This window comes from Echinops telfairi, unplaced genomic scaffold, assembly GCF_000313985.2.
Source record: "Echinops telfairi isolate 266 unplaced genomic scaffold, ASM31398v2 ScPeMD7_655;HRSCAF=1070, whole genome shotgun sequence".
NCBI lineage: Eukaryota > Metazoa > Chordata > Mammalia > Afrosoricida > Tenrecidae > Echinops > Echinops telfairi.
Genome location: NW_022104553.1, coordinates 19,281,768 through 19,290,666, shown reverse-complemented (window position 1 = coordinate 19,290,666; position 8,899 = coordinate 19,281,768). Strand labels below are relative to the sequence as shown.

Below are 8,899 nucleotides of genomic sequence, written 5' to 3'. Positions count from 1 at the left end.
TGTCCGGGGCCTGAAGGGAAGTCTGGTTTAATGAAGCCTGTAGTCCAGCTCCCTGCCCCTGAAACATGATGAGGAAAAGAGGCTATAAAGGGGAAGGTCTCGGAAAAATGAACAGAGCGCTCTTTTCCTCATGGAGGCCACTCCTAAATATACGGTATAGATCAGAAAAGTCACATTCTGTCATCAGGGCTGCTGTTAGGAAGCCTGAACCCATTAAACCATCTTGGAAATCCAAAGAAGCAATATGGATATACCAGTGGTCCCTTAATAAAGAAAAACTGCAGGCATTACACAAATTAATTCAGGAAAAGCCAAAAGATGACCAGATTGAGAAAACTCTCAGCCCTTGCAGTTCTCCCGTGTATGTCAAGAAAGCTCAGCAATGCCACCCGATGTGAGGTTTTTGTAGGCTAACTCGCAGGTGTCCTTTGACCCTTCTCCAAGAACAGAGCCCCTAAATGTACGTAACAATGTTGCTGCCTGTCCAACTGACTTCGGGGCAAACAAATGATCTGAAAAAGGGGTCTCACGAATGGACAGGGATACACGAAAGTGGAACGTATTATTAAACAGGTCTCGCAGATATAAGCCCTTTTCTCAGCTAAATGTGACTTCTACAATCATTCTCCACTACTGTTTTTTGCTCACTCACCTGAACAAATTCCACCATCGCTTTTTCCTACCATAGACCTGGGTGGTTCTTCTCGATCCAACCAAGAGAACGCATCAGGTTTGCTAACTTGATAACCTGTCCGTGAGAAATCACAGCATCTTAGACACACCAAAATCGACTTTAGGTTTGTGAAGACAAATCTGCCACTTGGAGAGCACCATAGCCCCAAACAAAGAGAGAGCCAAAGACAAGCCAATCACTAGAGAGCGCTCCTCACCGATGGAAACCAGGTGGCGGTAGGTCTCCAACATCACATCCTGATAGAGGGTCTTCTGAGCAGGGTCCAGGAGCTGCCACTCCTCCCAGGTGAACTTTATAGCCACGTCGCTGACTGCCACTGATTTCTGAAATAAAAGGGTTTTATCTAATGAAGTACTTTTCATTTCATGATGTGAAAGAAGTATAGTTTTTCTGCTCAGTTCTTCTATAGAGGCGACATCTAGGCTTGGCTTTGTGTATTTCTTTTCAAATATCTTTTAATAAAAGCAAAACCATAATAAACTATTCTAAATTAGGATATTATACAATCCACCCAATAATGAAACTAGAATGTTCCAGATGTGACAGTGAAACTGGGCCTACTTAGCTACAAAGAGCTCACCGTTATAAACCCACACGTTACACAAGCACATATATGTCTACAAAGCAGACAAAAGTCTACATAACAGACACAAGCACATATATGTCTACATAACGACAAAAGGGTATTACCAGGACCCCCATGCTCAGAGCCTCTGTAATGTCCTTGGTGCTAACTCTCAGGGGCAGTTCAGGGTTTATTTCTATGAGCTGGAGCTCACTCGCATCTCCACGCTGGAACCTATTTTGCCAACTTTAAACTAGTCATTCCTTTGACAGCCCTCTTTGCCTCTCTTCCGGGTATGCTTAATCACTGCCACGGCCCAGGAAAACTCAGAGATCCAAGGGGGTGATTTGGAAACTGAGGACAATTTGAAGTCAGGTACAAAAGGCGATACTCAAGACCAGCATAAGAAAGCATGTGCACAGGGCCGGGGCCGCCGGAGGCTGCAGTGCGAGAGCAAGGCCGAGCGGTGGGAGCAGAGGCCCAGCCCTGGAAGCCCCCTGAGAAACTTTCTGCTCAGAGGATGCTCTGCCCTGGCGCCGCTCTCGGGGATGTGCGGCTCTGTGGACGGTGGCAGGGACCCGGGGCGCGGGAGGACTGACGTGCCAATCTGGCTAGACCAGATGATGTACACTGGTACAGATAGGAATGGGAAACACAGGGAATCCAGGACGGTTGATCCCTTAAAGACTAGTGATGAGAGTGGTGATACCGGAAGGGTGAAGGGAGGGTGGGGTGGAAAGGGAGATTATAGGGATCTGCATATAGCCTCCTCCCTGGGGGACGGATGGCAGGAAAGTGGGTGAGGGGAGACATCGGACAGTGTAAGATATGACAAAGTAATAATAATTTATAAATTATCAAGGTTGGTGAGGGAGCGGGGAGGGAGGGGAAAAAAATGAGGAGCTGATACCAAGGGCTCAAGTAGAAAGCCAATGTTTTGAGAATGATGATGGCAACAAATGTACAAATGTGCTGGACACAATGGATGGATGGATGGATGGATGGATTGTGGTAAGAGCTGTACGAGCCCTCAGTAAAACGATTTAAGGAGAAGACGAAGTCTACGTCTACGAGAGCATGTACAGCACGGGCCTGCTCCATAATCTCCTCTAGGAAAGGAACACAGAGAAGACGGGTGCTAGAGCGAATGTGATGGAGAAATCAGACAGTGCCTGGCTATCACATAAAACAGTGTCTAGGATCTGAAAATCTCTCTGAACAGACAGCCAGCTAAGTGAGCTGCCAACTAAGTCCTCATGGAGGAAGCAGGCTATCGTCAGCTGTGGGAAACTGAGGCACAGGAAGCGTGTGTGCAGGCCAGGATCCTGGGGTGGACGGAGACCTTCACACACGTGAGTTAGAGATGCGTCTCAATCACATTCTCATAATCAATTGTTCCTCACTTTATCCTCCCATCATTGTGCTGCCTTAAAGTGACCTCTTACAAGCACAGGGCTGATTGCTATCCGACCAGCAGCTTTATCTATATGAGCAGACATGTCACTATTGCTCTCTAGGCTCTGAGGACAGTCACTCCCCTTACCTGCCCCCAGCACTGGTGTTAGGTTACTCCTCCAATGAACGCAGGGACCTCTAAGGTTAGGGTACAACCCATTTTGTTACTTCTATGGTTACCTGTAATTAGCGGGGCTTGCCTGTCCCAGAGTATATAAGCTGATGTGGGAAATATAATCTCTCCCTCTGCCTGGTCCTGACCCATGAAGTCATGACTGAGAGGTGAGACCTTGCATGCTTTGTCTTGACTGATGTCTCTTTAACTTACCCCTCAATTATACAACTGCCCCTCTTTGACCCAACGGGTTGTGGAGACCGGCACCACACAATCAGCCACCGAAGGGTTGTGAAGTATATAATTCACAATTGAAGAGAGGGATTAGGATCAGAGCCTCAAGTGTGAGACTGTGGTTTTCAGAAGGCTATGGATGACGGTGGGAGCCCAAGAGTCATTGGTGGAACGATACAGGAAACAAACCTCCGGTCAACCCCTTCTATCCCAAATTGAAAGACAGGAGGAAAGCGGTCAGGAAACGTGTACACTGATAAGTTGAGCATAGAACATCTAAGACAGACGCCTGACTTGAACAGTTAAAACTTGTAAGCAGTTTCCGCCTAAGACGCATGGTGGGCCTCATCTGGTTATAAAAATCTTATGTTTTGGTTGTATTGTTTTGTTTGCTTTTGATTGTGTCTCATTGGGGGGTGTCTCAGGAGTATTATATCATTGGGAGTTACCCTCTTAAAGTTGCGGTATAGGGTTTTTTCATTTGGGTGCATAAGACCAAAACTGATGTGGGTACAGAGTCAGCAAATGGAATAAGGGCTTTGGGGGGAGGAGGACATGGGGGGGGTGGCAGGGTGAAGGGGTGATGATGTCAAGGGGTTCATATAGAAAAAGAATGGTTGGAAACTGACTATGGTAGCAAATGTACAATTCTGCTGGACATGACTGATATATGGAATGATTTGATATATGTATTAAGCCTAATTTATAGTAATACATTTTAAAAGCTTGTAGGCAGGGTCTCCCTTCTTTCGTGTAGAGCAGCTCTCTCATCTCCTATTGGCCACCTTAGGATGGGCTCCTCTGGTCCACAGCCAAGCCATCTTCAAAAGCTTTCCATTACAAGCTGCTACTAGCCCTGCCCTCGGTCACCATCCACTCTGCCACGGAGCCCGTTCTGCTTCTGCAGTCATTGGCTTGGCCGCTGTGAGCATCCTACAGTGGATCAGGCAGGGAAGTGGCTGTGTTGGCCTCAGAAGCCAACACCTTCAAGGAAACAGAGAATTACCTGTCAGTATGGAAGCAGCAGGCAAGAGTCAAAGACGCACTGCAAGACCTCTTTAGAGTATTCAAAGTCAAGGATCTTACTTTAAGGACCAGAGCGCACCGGAACCAAGCCCTGGTATTTTCAAGTGCCTCATAAGCATGTAAGAGATGGACATTAACGAAGGAAGGCCAAAGAACCCTGGATGCGTTTGAACTGTGGTGCTGGCCAAGAATATCAACTGCCACAAAGGACAAACAACCCTGTCTTGGAAGCAGTACATACAGAGTGCCCCTTTGAGGGAAGGAAGGCCAGTCTTTGCCTGACATACTTTGGATATGATTTCAGGAGAGACCAGTGTCTGGAGAAAGATGTCATGCTTTGTAAAGTAAATGGGTAGCAGGAAAGTGGAAGGCCCCCAAGGAGAAAGGCTGTTACAGTGTCTACAACAATGGGCTCAAGCACAGGATTTTTCTGTTGCGTTCAGGGTCAATATGGGTTGGGCGGACTGGGCGGTACCTCACAACAACAGCATTGTGAGCCAGCAGCTTGCTGGTTGCTTGCCCACTTTGGGTTGTTCAGCATTGCAATAGCAATCTGTCATTGATCTTCACTTAGCGACTTCAGGGCCTTATTAGGCAGCAGTATGTCGCCTGACCTGATCATCTGGGTCCATCAGCCTTTGCGAACATAGGAGTGAAGAGAATCCTCCAGATGGATATCTAACCTGTGGATTTGGGACTGCCAGGTTCGATATAGCTGAGAATTATTTACTTGACACTTCTTTAAGTTTGTCCTGATGTTGATGGTGATTCTCTCTCCTACCTCTGTACCTGAAAGATCTTGAATTCACCTACCATTTTTAAACTACTATCAAGAGTAGTTGGGCTTTAGAAACATCTATGAGAATGGTGCTCTTTGGGATTTCACGTAATATAACCTTAACAAAGAAACTTATTCAGACAAAGTGTAGTGTTACTCTCATAATCAGTGTTATTCCTCATCTTATACATAGCTGATAGCTGATTCACAGTTGAAGTCTGAGTCAAAGTTTATTTCTGTCCAGTTTCCACTTTTCCAAATGTGTACTTTTCTGAACTGAGCTGGCATCCTACAGGCTTCTACAAATCCACTAGGGACCCACAAAACACAAAACAAGCCAAAAGTCACCTGAGCGTTGATCATTTTATTTGTTCCTTAGGACACTGCGTGACACAGAGATGCTCTGTCTCTGTTTACTGGATCAGCGCCAATTCTGTTCAGACTCTGTCAAAATAATCCCCAAACCAGGCACCTCTTCTTCCTTCCTCCCAGTGGTTCTCTTGTGGCTGGAGATTCAAAACTGTAGGCTGAAAAAATGAAACAACAAAAAAACCTGTAGGCTGATGGGAGAATACACTGTGTATGACACATCACCTATTGGTCCAGGTGCTCTTACTATTCCTGTCCCTCTTCTTTACACGAACTCCGTAATACTGTTGACTGGTTCTTTATTATATGCCATGGGCATAAAACCTAAGATCAGAATTGTGTAAGTATGGTAAATGATGATCTTTTTTAAAAAAAAGAAAACTGGACACTGAATACACATGTAGGGCAGAAAATAAAGAAAAAAGAGTAAATCCCTACCTCACAACATACAACCTATCCATTCGTGGTAAGTAGTGATTGACAGTGGAAATGACACATCACTGAACCTTAAAGAAGACACGTCACCCACATCTGAAACGCAAACCCAACTCACTGCCATCGAGTGGATTGTGATGCTAGCGACCCTTTGGAAGGGTTTCTTAGACCACAACTCCTAATAAGAGCGGGAAAGTTTGTCTTCTGAGGGGTGGCTTGGAGTTTCCAACTCCTGACTTGTGAGTTAGCACCCTAATTTGTAACTGACAGGTGGGAAGATGAAGGATAAAGGGTGTGGTGCCCACCAAATGACTGCATCAAATGAAAATTAACTGGCCCGCCTTGACACAATCAAGGGGGTTGAAAAAAATCAGGCACACATCAGACGCCTATGGGGACAATGCAAAGCTAAGGTCTAAGACTAAGACTAAGGTCACCTGGATGCAGGTGAAGGTCAACCTGTGCATATACACTAGGCATCAGCAACATTAAGTCACACGTGTGCCTGAACTCAGCCACTAAGAATGGCCAACACCCTCAACCACCCCCCAGATCAACACCCCCAAAGTGGGGACAGGAGGGCATAAACAGCAGAGACTGAGGGCAGGCCTCTGTCTTACAGGTGAGAGGGCAGGGCTCATTCTCAAGGAACTCCTCTTCCTTATTCCGTTCCTGCATTCTTTTGTGTCAGCAGCCTCCTCTTTCTGCCCATTTTCCCACGTGTATTCTCACGCTCCCCTGAAGCAGCACCTTTCAGTCGGAACGCTCCCACGGCCCCCTCCATGCTGCCTGGCACGCTTTCCGGAGATCGCATGGACTCGCTGAGCCCCGAAAACCCCCTTTCTTTCATAAACATGACTTGGATTTATGAAAGTGCGCCTGCCTTTCAGCGCTGAGAAGGAAGACTGGGAAAAACCATTGCCTTTTCCAAACTGGAGCGCTCAGAAAGAGTTCGATGGAAGCTTCCTCGAGGTGGGGACACAGCAAACGGGCACCGACTTGTCACTGTCATCAGCAGCCCAGACCTTAAACCCAACTCACTGCCACCGAGTCGGGTCCGATGATCGCGACCCAAGTTTGGGAGAAGGTGCCACTGCCCCTCGCGGGGTTCCGAGACTGCAGCTCTGGACCAGGGTAGAAACTCGGGCTTTCTCCCCAGGTGCGGCTCGGAGTTTCCAAGTGCGGCGAGTCCTGCGGGTCGCGGCCCAGTCCGGAACCACGAACGCGCCAGCCTTCTGCAAAGTGCAGTGCGCGGAACCCGTGTTCGAACGCAATTACCCACGGCGACTGACCCGGTGAAGGCACTCCTCCAGGGAGAGGCGCACAGACCCGGGCCCGCACCCACGGGTCAGCCGGGGCCGGGGTCCCCGGGCGCTCACCCGGCTCGCACCCCAAGGCGCCGGCCCCTGCTTCCCCTGCAGCCGGCCCGGGTCCTCCCGCCAGCACGTGCACCCCTCGCTCCCCTAAAACCCACGTGGTTTCCTCCTGGCTGGCAGCTCATTCCGGGAACTTACACCTCGGGGGCAATGCCTCCAGCTCCACCAAGAAGCCGAGGCCAAGTCAAACTCCCGCGGCGACGCACATTCTCCTGGAAGCGCTTTGGGAAGTAGGGCGGCCGCCCCGGGCCAAAAAGCTGGGCAAAGCGCGAGCAAGGGGATTCCGGTTGCGCCCTGTCTGCCGGGCGCACTGTCCCTGCAGCGCGATCAAGAATTACTTGATGCACTTGGACCTTTCCGAATGCTCGGTTCAGGCCCTGCAAACACACCTGGAGCAATTTAGCAATCCCAATGTTAATCACACTAGACTACCATTTCAACCAAATCGCAGGCAGAGGGGCCGCACACTACCTTATTCTTTCAGCGTCACGGTCCCCAGGAGGATTGCCTTCATCGGGGTGCCCACCCCGCCGGGGTAGAGGTGGAGAGAGCAGGAGCCCATGGCTCCTTGGCTCCCAGCTCTTCGAAAAGGCGGTGTCCCTACCGGGTTTATGTGGGCAGTTCAGCTGGCTCCTTGATATCCTTCTGGAAACTCCGCGGCATCCAGCCGCGTCTTATCGGGGTCCCCCAGACTTTCTGGGGTGCCTCTTCGGACCATCTGTTGGCTCTTGGCGGTGCCTTATGAAGGAGCACCGTGTCTCCTGTCGCTTCTCTGTCTGGGACCGTTCGCAAACGGCTGTCCTAGCTGGTTCTCATAAACTGCTTCCTTTTCTCCCTGGCAGCTTGCACACAAGCACGGGGTGCTTCAACTGCAGACAGCAAGGAATGTGGGGAGCAGCTGCACACAGTGTTCCCCGGGAGCAGTAAACAAGAGCAGTGTGTGCTGAGATACGGAACTCTGTCAAGGCCATGTGAAAATCGAGCGTGGGAACAGGGAGCCTATCTGGGAACACTGCCAGTATTTAGTATAAAAAATAAAACGCTGTGGTCCTTCGGGGCCCAGTCTTGTACCGTCTCTGTGTGTGTGTCTGTTTTGTGCTGCAGTCTTGTGTTGTCTTTGTGTGTGTGTCTGTTTTGTTCTGTGTTCATTTTCCCTACTCAAGAAACCGCAACAGCTTAACTTTCCAGCTGGGCCTAAATATGATCCTTTCTTTCTTTTCCAAAATGGGGTTTCTCGTGTTTAGATCTTGCAAGGTCGTTCAACGTCTTGCCAAGTCGTTCTATATCACTCTTATCAATGGACGCGTCCACATTTGCATACTTTCCGTACTAAAGGAAGGAGTGTTTGTGTGTACGTGTGTGCGTGCGTTTTCTCCCCTGTCTACTACGGAGGCCGCTCATTTTTAAGTTGAGCTGGATGGTAATGCTGATCAACTTGTTATAATTTCATACTGTTACAGTATATGTTGTTAGACTTAAATTTCTTTTATCCCTATCTAACTCCATTTTCCCCTTACAGCCATTTTAGTTTTCTTTCCACAGAGTTTTGCAGGTCAAAATAACTTGGCAAAATAATTGTGCACATAAGTTGTTAAACTGTTACCAGAGGAACAACGTCGGTGGCCGGAGAAGATTGAAAAAAGTTAAAGATCAGACCGGCTCTAAAAAGAGAATGTTATCTCTAGTAGATGGGGAATGAGTCGTAAAAGTAAGCCACTGTGACTCTGCAAACTGAGCTAGTTAATGTCAGCTAAAAAGTTTTACAAGCCCACCTGGACCAAGATAAGCTGGGCAGGCTAAACTGCCCCCATCCTGTTATCTTGTGCAAACACCCTTCCCCATTCCTTACTCA

At 48.4% G+C, this 8,899-nt stretch overlaps 1 long non-coding RNA gene across 2 annotated transcripts; it reads right to left on the bottom strand.

The window, feature by feature from the left end:
- Positions 1 to 19: 19 nt before the first annotated feature.
- LOC123521968 lies at positions 20 to 7,945 on the bottom strand. 2 transcript variants are annotated; one of them, XR_006680296.1, is made up of 4 exons: positions 7,519 to 7,945; positions 5,216 to 5,394; positions 891 to 1,017; positions 20 to 748 (listed from the first exon to the last, which is right to left on the bottom strand). It is a non-coding gene; the product is annotated as an uncharacterized LOC123521968 (long non-coding RNA). The 2 variants fall into 2 exon arrangements; XR_006680295.1 differs by having other exon boundaries at positions 7,652 to 7,943.
- Between the last annotated feature and the right edge of the window lie 954 nt (positions 7,946 to 8,899).